A 12172-nucleotide genomic window follows, 5' to 3' on the forward strand; every position below is an offset into this window, starting at 1 on the left:
AATTTTCGGACAAAAGAAATTACATGTAATCATTTGCTACCTAGTCCCACAACAGCTTAAGTCTCAATAGGTAAGTACAAAGTACTAAAACAAGCAGAGGAAAATCAAATTTGATTAGATGGAAAGAAAAAAAAATAAATGAGATATTTGCTTGTCAATCTGTCCACATTCACTTTCTTAATGTCATACCAGAAAGTCAACAATTACTAACTCTAGCAACCTGAAGCATTTAAGGTTTTTCACCTACTCCCAGCACTCAGTACCAGAAAACCTGATTCAAAATAATTAAATAGGAAGCTAACTAATGGTTAGTTTCCATGTGGAAGGCATGGTTTTTTCTCAGCAAAGGCCTGATAAAGTTCAAGACACAGCGATATTCCATTAACTACTGAGGAGCTGTCATCCAAGAGCAAATTAAATTCAAATAGACCTGCACGTCGAATTCAGGATTTTGAGTTTTTTTAAAAAACCTCTCTTTATGATAAACGTAGGGGTAAAAATGAATGACTTTACCTTTTCCTTCCTCCCAGTTCATGCTTAACAACTATCATTAGCTTGTGTCTCCAATACTCCGCGGCTCATGGCACACAGTCCCACCAACTTCCCCAACTGCTGTCTTCTCATCTCTACATTCTCAACACTGCTTCACTGCTTATGCAACCTATTCTGAATTATCTTTCTTTCAAAAGAAATCCCAAGTAAAACAACAAGAATAAACGTGGTAGTAAATGCTTCCTGAGTAGGGGAAAAGGGGTAATAACACAGGCCAGAACCACTCCACACCCCAAATGTCAAATATGCTTAGCCATTTGTATCTGGTGTGAATAGTCAATCCTGATGTTCTGACCTAGCAAGAGATCTAGGTACTCTTCAAGAAATCCAAGTATTTCTCAGTCTTACTCTATATTTTTTTTTAGAAGGAAACATTAAACAGGCCAAAGTTTTAATGTACTCTTGAAAAACAAAGACATAATTGGATACCTCTTAGAAATTAATTGGATACTCTTGAAAGACACATTGGATTCCTCGAATAATACCTCAATTATTATCCATAATTGAATACCTATAATTAGATATTTCTTAGAAATAGTCTTCTTTTGAAGGTAGAACTAAAAATTGTGGTAATCAAGACCATGTGAAACATAATTATCTCTACTATAAACAGTACGAAAGTTTTTACTCCTTAAAACTAAGGAGTTACATGCCTATAGGCTATGAAGTCAAAGTTATAAAATATACATATAATGTAAAAATATTTTTATAATAGAAAAACCTTTACATAGCGGAGATGCATTTTGTTTTTTAAGAATTCCAAGCATTCCAAACAGGCAGGACTTGTGACTCAGTGACATATAGGAAAAAAGTCACATATTTCATCTCTTTGAGATGTGAACAATTCAAAATGCTTCTTCAAAGAGTGATTTAGAGGAATAACACCAATTCCCTAAGGCAATGGCTCTCAGACATTTTTCAAGCAATAAACTTTCAGAAAAAACAAAAATCGTAGTCAAACCACCACTGTATAAAAGAGATTCAGGTAGACAAGTGCCAGCACCCAATAGTGGGTGTCTAGAGCCAGTGCCCTTGACCTCCCCCACTCAGCAGCCCCCCAGCCACCATCACAGAAGCCTAAACCTGCACCATGCACAGATTAAAAACCAAACCTTTCGTTTTTCACTTTGGGCAAAACCAACAATGAATGTTGAAAAAATGAAATGCAGTGAGGACTTCATTTAAAAAAAAAGAATATCAAACAAGAAATCCTTTCACCATTGAGTCATTGCAAAATGAGCTCTTCAAGCAGTAAACAGGAGAATCCTGAAAGCCTCTCATGAATTTCCTCACACCTGAGATGCCTGTGAATGGCTCCAAGGTCTCCTTGCTTTTCTTCCTTTGTGTCATGTTAAGATTCACCAGTCTTCACAGCATGAAACCCCCAACAGTAGAGCCTCAGGAAGCTCAGGACATTTGATAACACACTCCCAGCTCCTCCTGTCCCTCCCATCAGGCCACAGCTTCACAGGGGCACAGATAATTCACATCCATTCCCCTCCAGCTTTCAAGAAAAGTCTTCACTCCAGAGAGAGGCTAACTCACTCTTACTGCCTCATACCTCACATTTCTATCAAAAATAAGAAAGTGACTTGAATTATCCACCCTACCACTTGATTTTAAAAGCTAACAATTATAATTACTTTTACAGTGATTATAGATGTGACTGTGCGTCTCACTGAGTGTCAAGAACCCCTTGTGAAAAGGATTTTGGCAGAGAATGCAAGGGGCACCCTGGAAAGAAAAGAAATCTGACAGCTGCCTTTCAAGTTTAGGCATTCTAAGGTTGGTAGCAGGTATCACTTGTTTACATAGTCCCAATCATACAACAAGACAGATTGGTTGGGCCATGTAAGGAAGGAAAGCCATTCTAAAATGTCTGAGTTTGCACTAAATTACCAGGAAAGGAGAACCAGCAGTTAGTTCTATGTGCTCTATGTGTCTCTTGCACTATAGAGTGTTCATTATTTGAGAAGCAAGTACTATCTGATAGGAAAGAATAGAAAGTCACCTTTTCCCTCATGTGTTTTCATTAGAATTGCCAAAGAAAGGAATACTTCAGCACAGGATGCACAAGGAATTTTCATATTCTGCTGGTGGCCTGAAAAAGCAATCTGCTACAAAAATGCAAATGATGGGAGAGCCAACATTCAAAGCCTTTTTTTTTTTTTTTTTTTTTTTTGGCGGGAGGGTAGGGGATGGAGTCTCGCTCTGTCGTCCACGCCAGAGTGCAGTGGCACAATCTCAGCTCACTGCAACCTCCGCCTCCCGGGTTCAACCGATTCTCCTGCCTCAGCCTTCCAAGTAGATGGGATTTCAGGTGTCCGCCACTATGCCAGGCTAATTTTTGTATTTTTAGTAGAGACGAAGTTTCACCATATTTACCAAGCTGGTCTTGAACTCCTGACCTCATGATCCGCCCACCTCAACCTCCCAAAGTGCTGGGATTACAGGTGTAAGCCACCGTGCCCAGCCATTCAAAGTATTTTTAACCAATTTAGTTTATGTCTGTTTGATTATCCAAAATTAACAGTTATTCCCTTACACAAAAAGACAGTGTAATTGGAAGGGATAATGTTTTATTAAGATACTTACCCTAATTATTATTAGGACACTTATCCCTAATTATTTTGGAATTTTTACATTATTATGCAAAAGCTTTAACATTTGGAGAAACTGCTAAAGCACAACTAAGGAGACTAAGAGAAATAGAAAGCTACTAAAATGAATCAACTGGATATTACTGATGTCACAGGATATTAATGTAAATAAAAATCCAGTTGATCTGCACTGAGGTCTTAATTCCAAGCTATGCTATGAAATTCTAAGAGTTACTCAAGTACAGGGGACAAAACAGAAGAGGAGACATATGAATACTTTCAACGTGTTTATACGCCTTTGTGAGACTTGGAGTCATCGCTGTGAAGTAGCTAGAATAACAGATATGAATGCATAAATATGAAAGTGAGGTAGCAAAGGGGAAAGTTTTCAAGAAGGGTGGGTGGTGATGAAGAAAGGCTGAAGTGTTGCCTTGTAAAATGGAGACATATTCTCGGGAAGCTAATATTCTAATAAAGCAGAAAAAAAGAGCAGCAATCTAAAGGTCCCATCCTTGCCTTGTTAGGAAAGCTCTCCTCATACCAGCTAAGAACACACCAGGCAACCAGTTTCCACTCAACACAATCTGAAAATCAGCATTATGTTGATCTTGGTACTTCTGCCCAATAGAGTGGTTTAGTTACCTAATGGTTCCTTTTCCTAACAGAAACTATTAGTGAACCCAATGGTCCTAATTGAGTCTAGTAAAGTGCTGACCATTATCAGCCATTAGCTGAAGTTCTACCCTAAATACAATCTAAATACAATGGCAGGGTGACCTGCTGGCTGGTAGCAGTAGCAAAAGCAATGAAGGAAGCGAGGGTTTATGATAGACCTCCTTTGTGGTCAGTGTTGTAGCTCTACTCTCTGCTTGTATCACCAACCACCTAACTGGTCATTCAAGGACAAGATGAACCATCCTTTCAATCACAAAAACAGTTCTAATGTATGCCCTGAGAGGACCTGAACAAATGAAAACATAGGCTTCCCCTCTCGTAGTCAGGGAACTGCAATTACTCAAATATATTGTATATCTATTAATTACTTTTTTTTTTTTTTGAGATGGAGTCTCACTCTGTCTCCAAGCTGGAGTGCAGTGGTGTGATCTTGGCTCACTGCAAGTTCCGCCTCCTGGTTTCACACCATTCTCCTGCCTCAGCCTCCTAAGTAGCTGGGACTACAGGCGCCCGCCACCACGCCTAGCTAATTTTTTGTATTTTTTAGTAGAGACGGGTTTTCACCGTGTTAGCCAGGATGGTCTCGATCTCCTGACCTCATGATCTGCCCTTTTTAAAAGAATAATGCTGAAACCCAATGAGTACATACATGGTATCACACATGAGATAAGTTGTCATTATTTGAAAAAATAGATTAGAAAATATCCTCGAGCATAAGCAAACCCAGGAAATATTTAGGTCTTAGACGTAAGAAAGTAAATATTCACCTATTCAGGCTCTGTGAAGTGGCAGTATTGTATTGCTGTGCCTCCTGTAGTAGGGAAGAGGACTTCTGATTTCTCTACACTGTTTCATGGCTTAAAGTGCTCCAAAACCACTTTAGTCTACAATTCCTTACTTTTAACATCGTCATCTCAACAGTTTCTAGGATGGCAATGAGATCACAACTTTATAACTTGGAGACTATTACCTTCTAAAAATGGAACTGACATGCAAATATAGCCCTATTAACCTTTTTGTAGGTTTAAAAAAAAAGCAGGTACTTCATCAGGAAGGAGAAGCATCTTAAGGTATTAGCAAGAACTGTTTTCTGAACAGTGCCTTTGCTTCTTGAAATTAGGTTATGAATGAAGTCTGTTACAACTAATTTAGTGAGATCTAATATTTTTTCCCACAAAATATATATTGGTGCTGATATCCAAGCATGGCCAACGATGTACATGACGTCGTGATAAGCTAACTCCAGAAGACAGAACATCTGGCACATCTAGTTTTTGTTTTTGTTTTGTTTTGTTTTGAGACGTAGTCTCGCTCTGTCGCCCAGAGCTGCAGTGCAGTGGCGCTATCTCAGTTTGCTGCAAGCTCTGCCTCCCGGGTTCACGCCATTCTCCTGCTTCAGCCTCCCGAGTAGCTGAGACCACAGGTGCCTGCCACCACACCTGGCTTGATTTTTTGTATTTCTTTTTTTTTAGAGATGGGGTTTCACTGTGTCAGCCAGGATGGTCTTGATCTACTGACCTCGTGATCTGCCTGCCTCAGCCTCCCAAAGTGCTGGGATTTCAGGCGTGAGCCACTGAGCCTGGCCCTTGGCACATCGAGTTTTAACATTTGCAAAATGCTGTTCCTTTTTTTTTTTTTTTTTTTTTGGAGACGGAGTCTGACTGTGTCCCCCAGGCTGGAGTGCAGCCGCGAGATCTCAGCTCACTGCAAGCTCCGCCTCCTGGGTTCATGCCATTCTCCTGCCTCAGCCTCCCAAGTAGCTGAGACTACAGGTGACCTTCACAACGCCTGGCTAATTTTTTGTATTTTTAGTAGAGACGGGGTTTCACCCGTCTTGATCTCCTGACCTTGCGATCCGCCCACCTCAGCCTCCCAAAGTGCTGGGATTACAGGTGTGAGCCACCGCACCTGGCTCCTTTTTCTTAAAAGCACATTTCTTCTTTCCTTCTTTCCATGTTCTCATTACACTACAGGGTAAGGCCCAAGAGGCAGAAATCCAAATCCAGTTTTCCAAACAATATAAACTTATCAAAGAAGGTAGGAGTGAATATGAGAATAATAGCTCAATGATATTTTTGGCATGGCAACTTTGCATTCATCATGATAGCTACCTCTTCAATATCACCACTGTGCCTTGCCCACTCCTGTTTTAATCAGTGGTTCCCTGCCTCCCACAATTATTCACACAGCCCTGCTAAATAATTCTCTTCCTTCTGCCTGGCATAACAACAAAGCTCAGAAGCAGGAAGGAATGCCACTTAAAGGCAGGTCAGACAATGATGTAATTAACCGATCAAGGAGAAGTGGTATTTCAAAGAGCCTTACAGAGCAAGACCCAGGCTGATTTCTTGGGTCAGGACATTACCAGAAAACCGGAGCCGCTAAAGCACGAACATCTAAATAAAAAATTTTTTTCAAATGAATAAAAGCATGTGCCAATATTACCCCCTCCTGTGAAAGTTAAAAGTTTCATATAGAAATTTTAATTAGAAACAAATTGGAAACCAGTTTGGAAGAGGAATCTTCATCCCACCTGAGCAAAGTGCAGGTGTAGAATTTTGTATGTCCTTGCCAATTAATTTCCTATAACAGGAATTTATCATGAAGGAAACAAAGTCAACACACAAAGTTAGGTGCTAGGGATGTAAAGGACGTAAAGGTGATTACACCCAGCTCCTACTTATTAAGAGTCAACTAGTTGAGGAGGTTTTCAATAGAGGATTTCATATAATCATATGCAGGAGAATGTGTGGGTTTAAGGTTTCAGCCACAAGTCCAACAGAGAGAAATGAATTGTCTTGTTCTATCTTCCCAAGAAAAACAAAGAACAAGTTGATGAAGGGCTGGGACTCAAACTCGTGACTTCAAAAGATTTAAAAAACAATGGGACATGGCTTTCAAAGTATGCTCTTAATAAATACTATAAACCATGTGATCAGAAGTATCTCCAGCTATGAATAAGAAAAGTGTATTTCACTTAGATTGTTGTGTTTTGCATTCAAGAAAGAGATCTGATCATAGATGAGAAGCTCCTCATTCCATGTTGCAGAAGCATTGGTCATTTTTACTCATTTAATACATAGTTATCCATTTTTTAATAACCATTACGATATGATGCATTGGGTTCCAAAGTACTCACCGACTAGGTAAATAGCAAATGCCAAAGTTAATGAAACTAAAACTTTAGTCCAAGACCTCCCACATACACCTAAAGGTAAAAAATATGAATTAAAATATTTATATAAATTAACTTAGGTGTCATATACCTCTTTGGCTGCTTAATGGTCAAATGGTCAAGGTGACACTACCAAGAAAATTAAGATGATTGAGGTGACAAACATCAGAGTACTTTTTATAATCTGGCAAAGCAACGTGAATTAAGAACTACCACTCTAGACCCAAGTTACTTCTGAGCTTATAAGAATTTCTTCAGGACACAGACCACATCTTAGCCATCTTTATATCTCAGCATCTAACATAGCACCTAGCAAATCACAGTCACTCAGTAGTAGAGTGGATAATTTTTCTGATTGTACATGGAGGAGATAAAATATTAAAGGCCTGGTTCTCATCTGTATTCACTTCCAGAAATTCGCAAGCTGAAAATATTGACCATTTGTTGTAGGCAAGGAGCTTCTATAAATTAAGGTAGGCACCTCTGAAAGAAATGTTTCAGTACTTAGGGTCAATGGCCACAGATACCTATTCCCCAAAGCCCAAGTGAAAAGCATGACTTGTCTGGCAGCTTGGCCCTTTTCCCACACCCAAAATAATCAGTTGCACAAAGTAGGCTTAGTCCCAAAACTGCTCGGACTTTGTTCCTTCACTAACATCTGGGTTCAGCATGATTCCTGACCTCTATCTCAAACTGGAGATTTCAAACACTAAGAATTTCACTCACCAAGAAAATAATGTCATAGTCAAGGCCAGGGGAAACAAAGAAGCCAGGATTAGCAGAAATACTTCAGAGAAAGGATTCTGACATACATATAAATGTTTCTAAATGTCTAAAATATTGAAATGACTTTTCAAGAAGGAAATTTGAAGTGCACCTCCTCAGATGAAAAATATTCATACTACTGAAGAGAAAGATGTTTTTCAGGAAGTTAAATGGTCATACCAGGCAGATAAAATAAGCTTTTTCTTCCCAGAGAGAGCATACTTTTCTCTCTGCTGTAGAGTTTGGCTCTGAAAACCTGGTTCACAATCTGAGACCCAAAAACTGATTATTTTAAAAAGACATGTCTTAAGCTGACCTAGTTTGGAAGCCTGAATGCCTTTAAATTGCCAATGAACTGAAACCATTCATGAGAATGGGGCTTTTGAATGCTGAGAATGTTCTTTGGGGCTCAGCACAAAGATATTTGGCATAGATGACTGTAAATATTTGTAAAACTCTGGGTAAATGGGCAGGATTTGACCACACTCAAGCCCTACTTCCAGCACAGTAGTGTAGGAGAAAGTTATCTAGGGCGATTGGTTTGGGGTTTTGGGGGGTTTTTCTGGTTGAGTTTTGTTTGTTTTAAATAAAAAGCCAAGCAACCCAATTCTACTACTCAACATCTTTTTCACATTCACTATACATGTTTACCTTTTTTTGAATCATCAAGATCATTAATTAGTCAGAGACTACTTTTGAAACTGAGATTTTACCCTTTCCCACTTTTCTAAGTTTATGCCCACTACAAAAATCAAAAATAAAATAAAAATGCTAGTCAAAGGTGTGCAAGGGCAGAGTAGGAGTTGTATGAAACCATGACCTTGGATTTCATAATACGATTATCTACAAGTGGCTTTGTGGATCTGCTATAGGTTTTTCTCCCCCTCAAGATAGTTTCAGAAGTATTTAAGGCACTGCTACCCATGAAAAGGACCCAGGTTGTGAAGGAAAGATAAACTAAGGGAAGGAGGGACTCACAGAGGCATTAGATGTGAAAGGGACCAAGAGGCTCATTTCAGTGAAAGCTGCGGCAGGCAGATACTCTAATTAGCCAGCAACTCAGTTAGGACTGGCTAGGTTCCTTTTGCCTCTTACCCACACCCTAAAAACTGAGTCATCCCAAAGTTCATTTATTTTGCTTCTGGGCAAAGACACCCCCTAATCTGCTTCTTCAGAAATGTTACATACATTGTCATTTAATTTATACCTCTCAATGTTCAAATAAACGTCCAGAAATGCCAAATCGGAAGAGCAGAGATAGTCCTGTTAAGAACCTCAGAGCTAATGTTTTGATAAGATACATGTGGCAGAAAGCAATACGAAACTGACAGTCTGTTATGGGAACATGAAGAAAGAACGTTTCCCCGAGAAGGGAATTAATTTCTGGGAAATCTTTATGTGAAGAGTATATATGCCTGAGGAGTACACTTACAGCAGGATCCTTGAAACTCATGAGAAAAACAAAATATGTTGTAGAAAGAATAAGTAAAAGATACCTTTTCCCTGTAGAAACGACAATCAGTTCGATTTTAACTTAAATTTGAGAATGGCTCTTGTAGAATCAAGAGTTTCACTGTTTAATCAGCAATTACCTGATAAAATAAGCACTATAATGCATAATCCGAGATTATGCCAACTTTTGGTCTCCCCTTAAGACCTAGGGAGAGGTCTGGTCTAATCTTGGATTCTATAATACATTCTATTATAGAAACTGTTTTATTAGAAATGAAACTACTTTCCTTTAACAAAGGCATTTTTCTTTTAAGTTAACAGGTGTTTAAGGCATTCAGAATGAATTCAGTTCTGTATGGTTTGAGCACTAGAGACAGAAAATCGAAAAATCATGGTGTCACAGATAGTCTCCTATCCTTTTCCCTTAGTCCAGCAATACCATTCCGGTCTTGCAACGCCTGTAGCCTTTAAAAAGCTCGCTAAACCTACCTGGCAGGAGACCTGCGTTCCTCCGCCGCCGGGCTTCTCAGTAGCCTCCCTCGAGCTCACCGCCAGTCCGGGCTGCTGGCACACTGGACAGGAGGAGCTCTTTCATTCTCTCCGTCTTTCCTCCGCGCTCTGCGGCTGACGGCTTTACACTTTGCAAGACTGCAACAGGACTCGCACTCCCAGACTTACGGGTCGGGAGGAGGCGGAGTCCCCGACTGCCTCCAAGTCTTGACTGGCAGCTGCGATGCCCGGGAACATTGCAGCGCGAGCATGGGGCACAGCTCGCCAGCAGCAGCGGTAGCAGCGCGTTTATTTATACAGGAAGCTCAGGCGCCGCACTTCCTACTTCCCATCTGGGTCGTACTTCAGCTGCAGGTGATGGCCTTAACCCTATCCCAACCCGAGCGCGCTGCACCGGCTCTACTACTTGTCAGGACCTGTCTCTTGTTCTCCGGAGACCGCTATTGCAGGAATTCAGAGCAGCGGGTGCAGGCAGCTGCCCCTAGCGCCCTTCTCCTGCCCAGACAGGGACAGCTCACCTCCTGGCCTTCAGCGCCTGCTACCTCTCTGTCTGTACATATCCTCACAGGCCACCTTTCTTTATTTTCTCCCTCCTTCTCAGCTCTTTAAATCTCTTTCTTCTACTTCTAACAGCCCAGACCTGCCTTCCCACATGGCAGACAACTGTTTTATAGAAACACTTTCTATGCACATCTCATCAAAAAACAGCTTGTATCTGACTGGTCCTTTTGCATCTAATGATGAAATTAGAATACCTGTGAATCAAATCAGGAATAATCTTAGTTTACCTCATAAAATACAGACACTTCTTGATGAAACAATGATTTCACTTGAAGTGCTTTGTAACTTAACTGGTGGTACCCTCAATTAAACAGAAATGTAACAAAATAATCTAGAAGCTGTGAGGTATTATGAAGTGCTTCCTTGCTCCAAAACCTTGGACATTTCATTTGTGTGACCTTCATAATGAATCGCATACCTACTCACTAAGATCAAAATCACCTAAGTCTGCTGAGCATTGCCATTTAGGAATGTCGCTCTGACACAGGAATCCGTGTTCACTCTGCAACCCCTCTCTACTTTTGCAACCACTGTCAGGAATGTGCTTCCTAAAAGGAAAGGACTCACAGGCCCTTTGTGGAAAGGATCTGTGTGCGCCAACGGGCACCATTCCAAACGACACAAGCAAACACTGCTTCTCAGCCCTCCAAGTTGAAGAAAACCTCTAGGTCAAAGCGAAGGGCTGAAGAACACAGTGTATCTACATGTGCCATGCTAGGACAGGCAGGAGGACCAGCTCACCAGTCAGGGAGGAAGAGAAAAAGGACAGGGGCAATAAGATGGTAAGAGAACCCACAGTAGGGTATTTGAGCTTGAAAAGTCTTCCTAGCTATTTTAGCAAATAATCTGATTTTAAAGATAAGTAAATTGGGCTGGGCATGGTGGCTCACGTCTGTAATCCCAACACTTTGGGAGGTCAAGGCGGGCAGATCATCTGGGATCAGGAGTTCAAGACCAGCCTGGCCAACATGGTGAAACCCCGTCTCTACTAAAAATACAAAAAATTAGCCGGACGCCTATAATCTCAGCTTCTTGGGAGGCTGAGGCAGGAGAATCACTTGAACCTAGGAGGCAGAGGTTGCAGTGAGCCGAGATTGTGCCATTGCACTCCAGCCTGGACAACAAAAGTGAAACTATGTCTCAAAAAAAAAAAAAAGAAAAATAATAAGGAAACTGATGTCCAGGGAGATTTTTAAGAGATTGGCCCAAATGAGACACAGGCCAAGCTAGAATGAAACCTAAATCTGAGTTACATGAGGAAGGTGAATGTTAATGAAAACCATCCCAAACGATGTCCAACCTTCAGGCTGAGCAATGGCTTAGCTTCTGAGGATAATCTATTTCAAGGCATTTTATTGGCATAGTGACCATTTTGGTGGACAGGAACTAGGAAAGATAAAGCATCCTCTAAGAGGTTAGTTTATTCGTTGGTGTTGACGCAAATCTCCTGAGCCTTCAACCAAAGTTCAATACAGAGTCCACTTTTCAAATTACCATTCATAAATGATAATCTCTTGTTAACAGGGTAAGGGAAGAAGCTGCTGCCAATATGAATGAGAACATAAGTTAAGCATGAATAGTGCTGCCTATTATCCCAAATATTTTGCATAACTGAGTAACATCACCACTGATTATTTTCAACCATGCAACTATGCAAATTTTTAAAAATTGCAGTCAAAATTTAATAAGACTAAATAAACATGATGAATGCTATAATATTATGTGAACAAACTCTCTCAGATCTTCCTAAGGAGTCTACAGTGTGAATGGATATCCATTCTCTGGAGCATTTATTGATCTCCTCCCAGACAAGCTGCTAGGTGCTATGACGATAATGATATTAGAGATGGTCTCCCTGTCCTCAAAGACCTCTCAACCCAGG

At 40.5% G+C, this 12172-nt stretch overlaps 1 protein-coding gene across 2 annotated transcripts in view; it reads right to left on the bottom strand.

The window, feature by feature from the left end:
* The window catches only part of RNF144B (ring finger protein 144B), a 188461-nt gene that overhangs the window by 70504 nt on the left and 105785 nt on the right, over window positions 1-12172 (bottom strand). The window contains 1 exon segment of one of the 2 annotated variants that reach the window (NM_001265699.2): window positions 9709-9862. The exons of the other annotated variant lie outside the window; for it this stretch is intronic. The gene's annotated coding sequence lies outside the window, so the exon portion shown is untranslated. 2 annotated transcript variants of the gene reach the window in all.

The sequence above is a fragment of the Macaca mulatta genome, chromosome 4 (genome assembly GCF_049350105.2).
Source record: "Macaca mulatta isolate MMU2019108-1 chromosome 4, T2T-MMU8v2.0, whole genome shotgun sequence".
NCBI lineage: Eukaryota > Metazoa > Chordata > Mammalia > Primates > Cercopithecidae > Macaca > Macaca mulatta.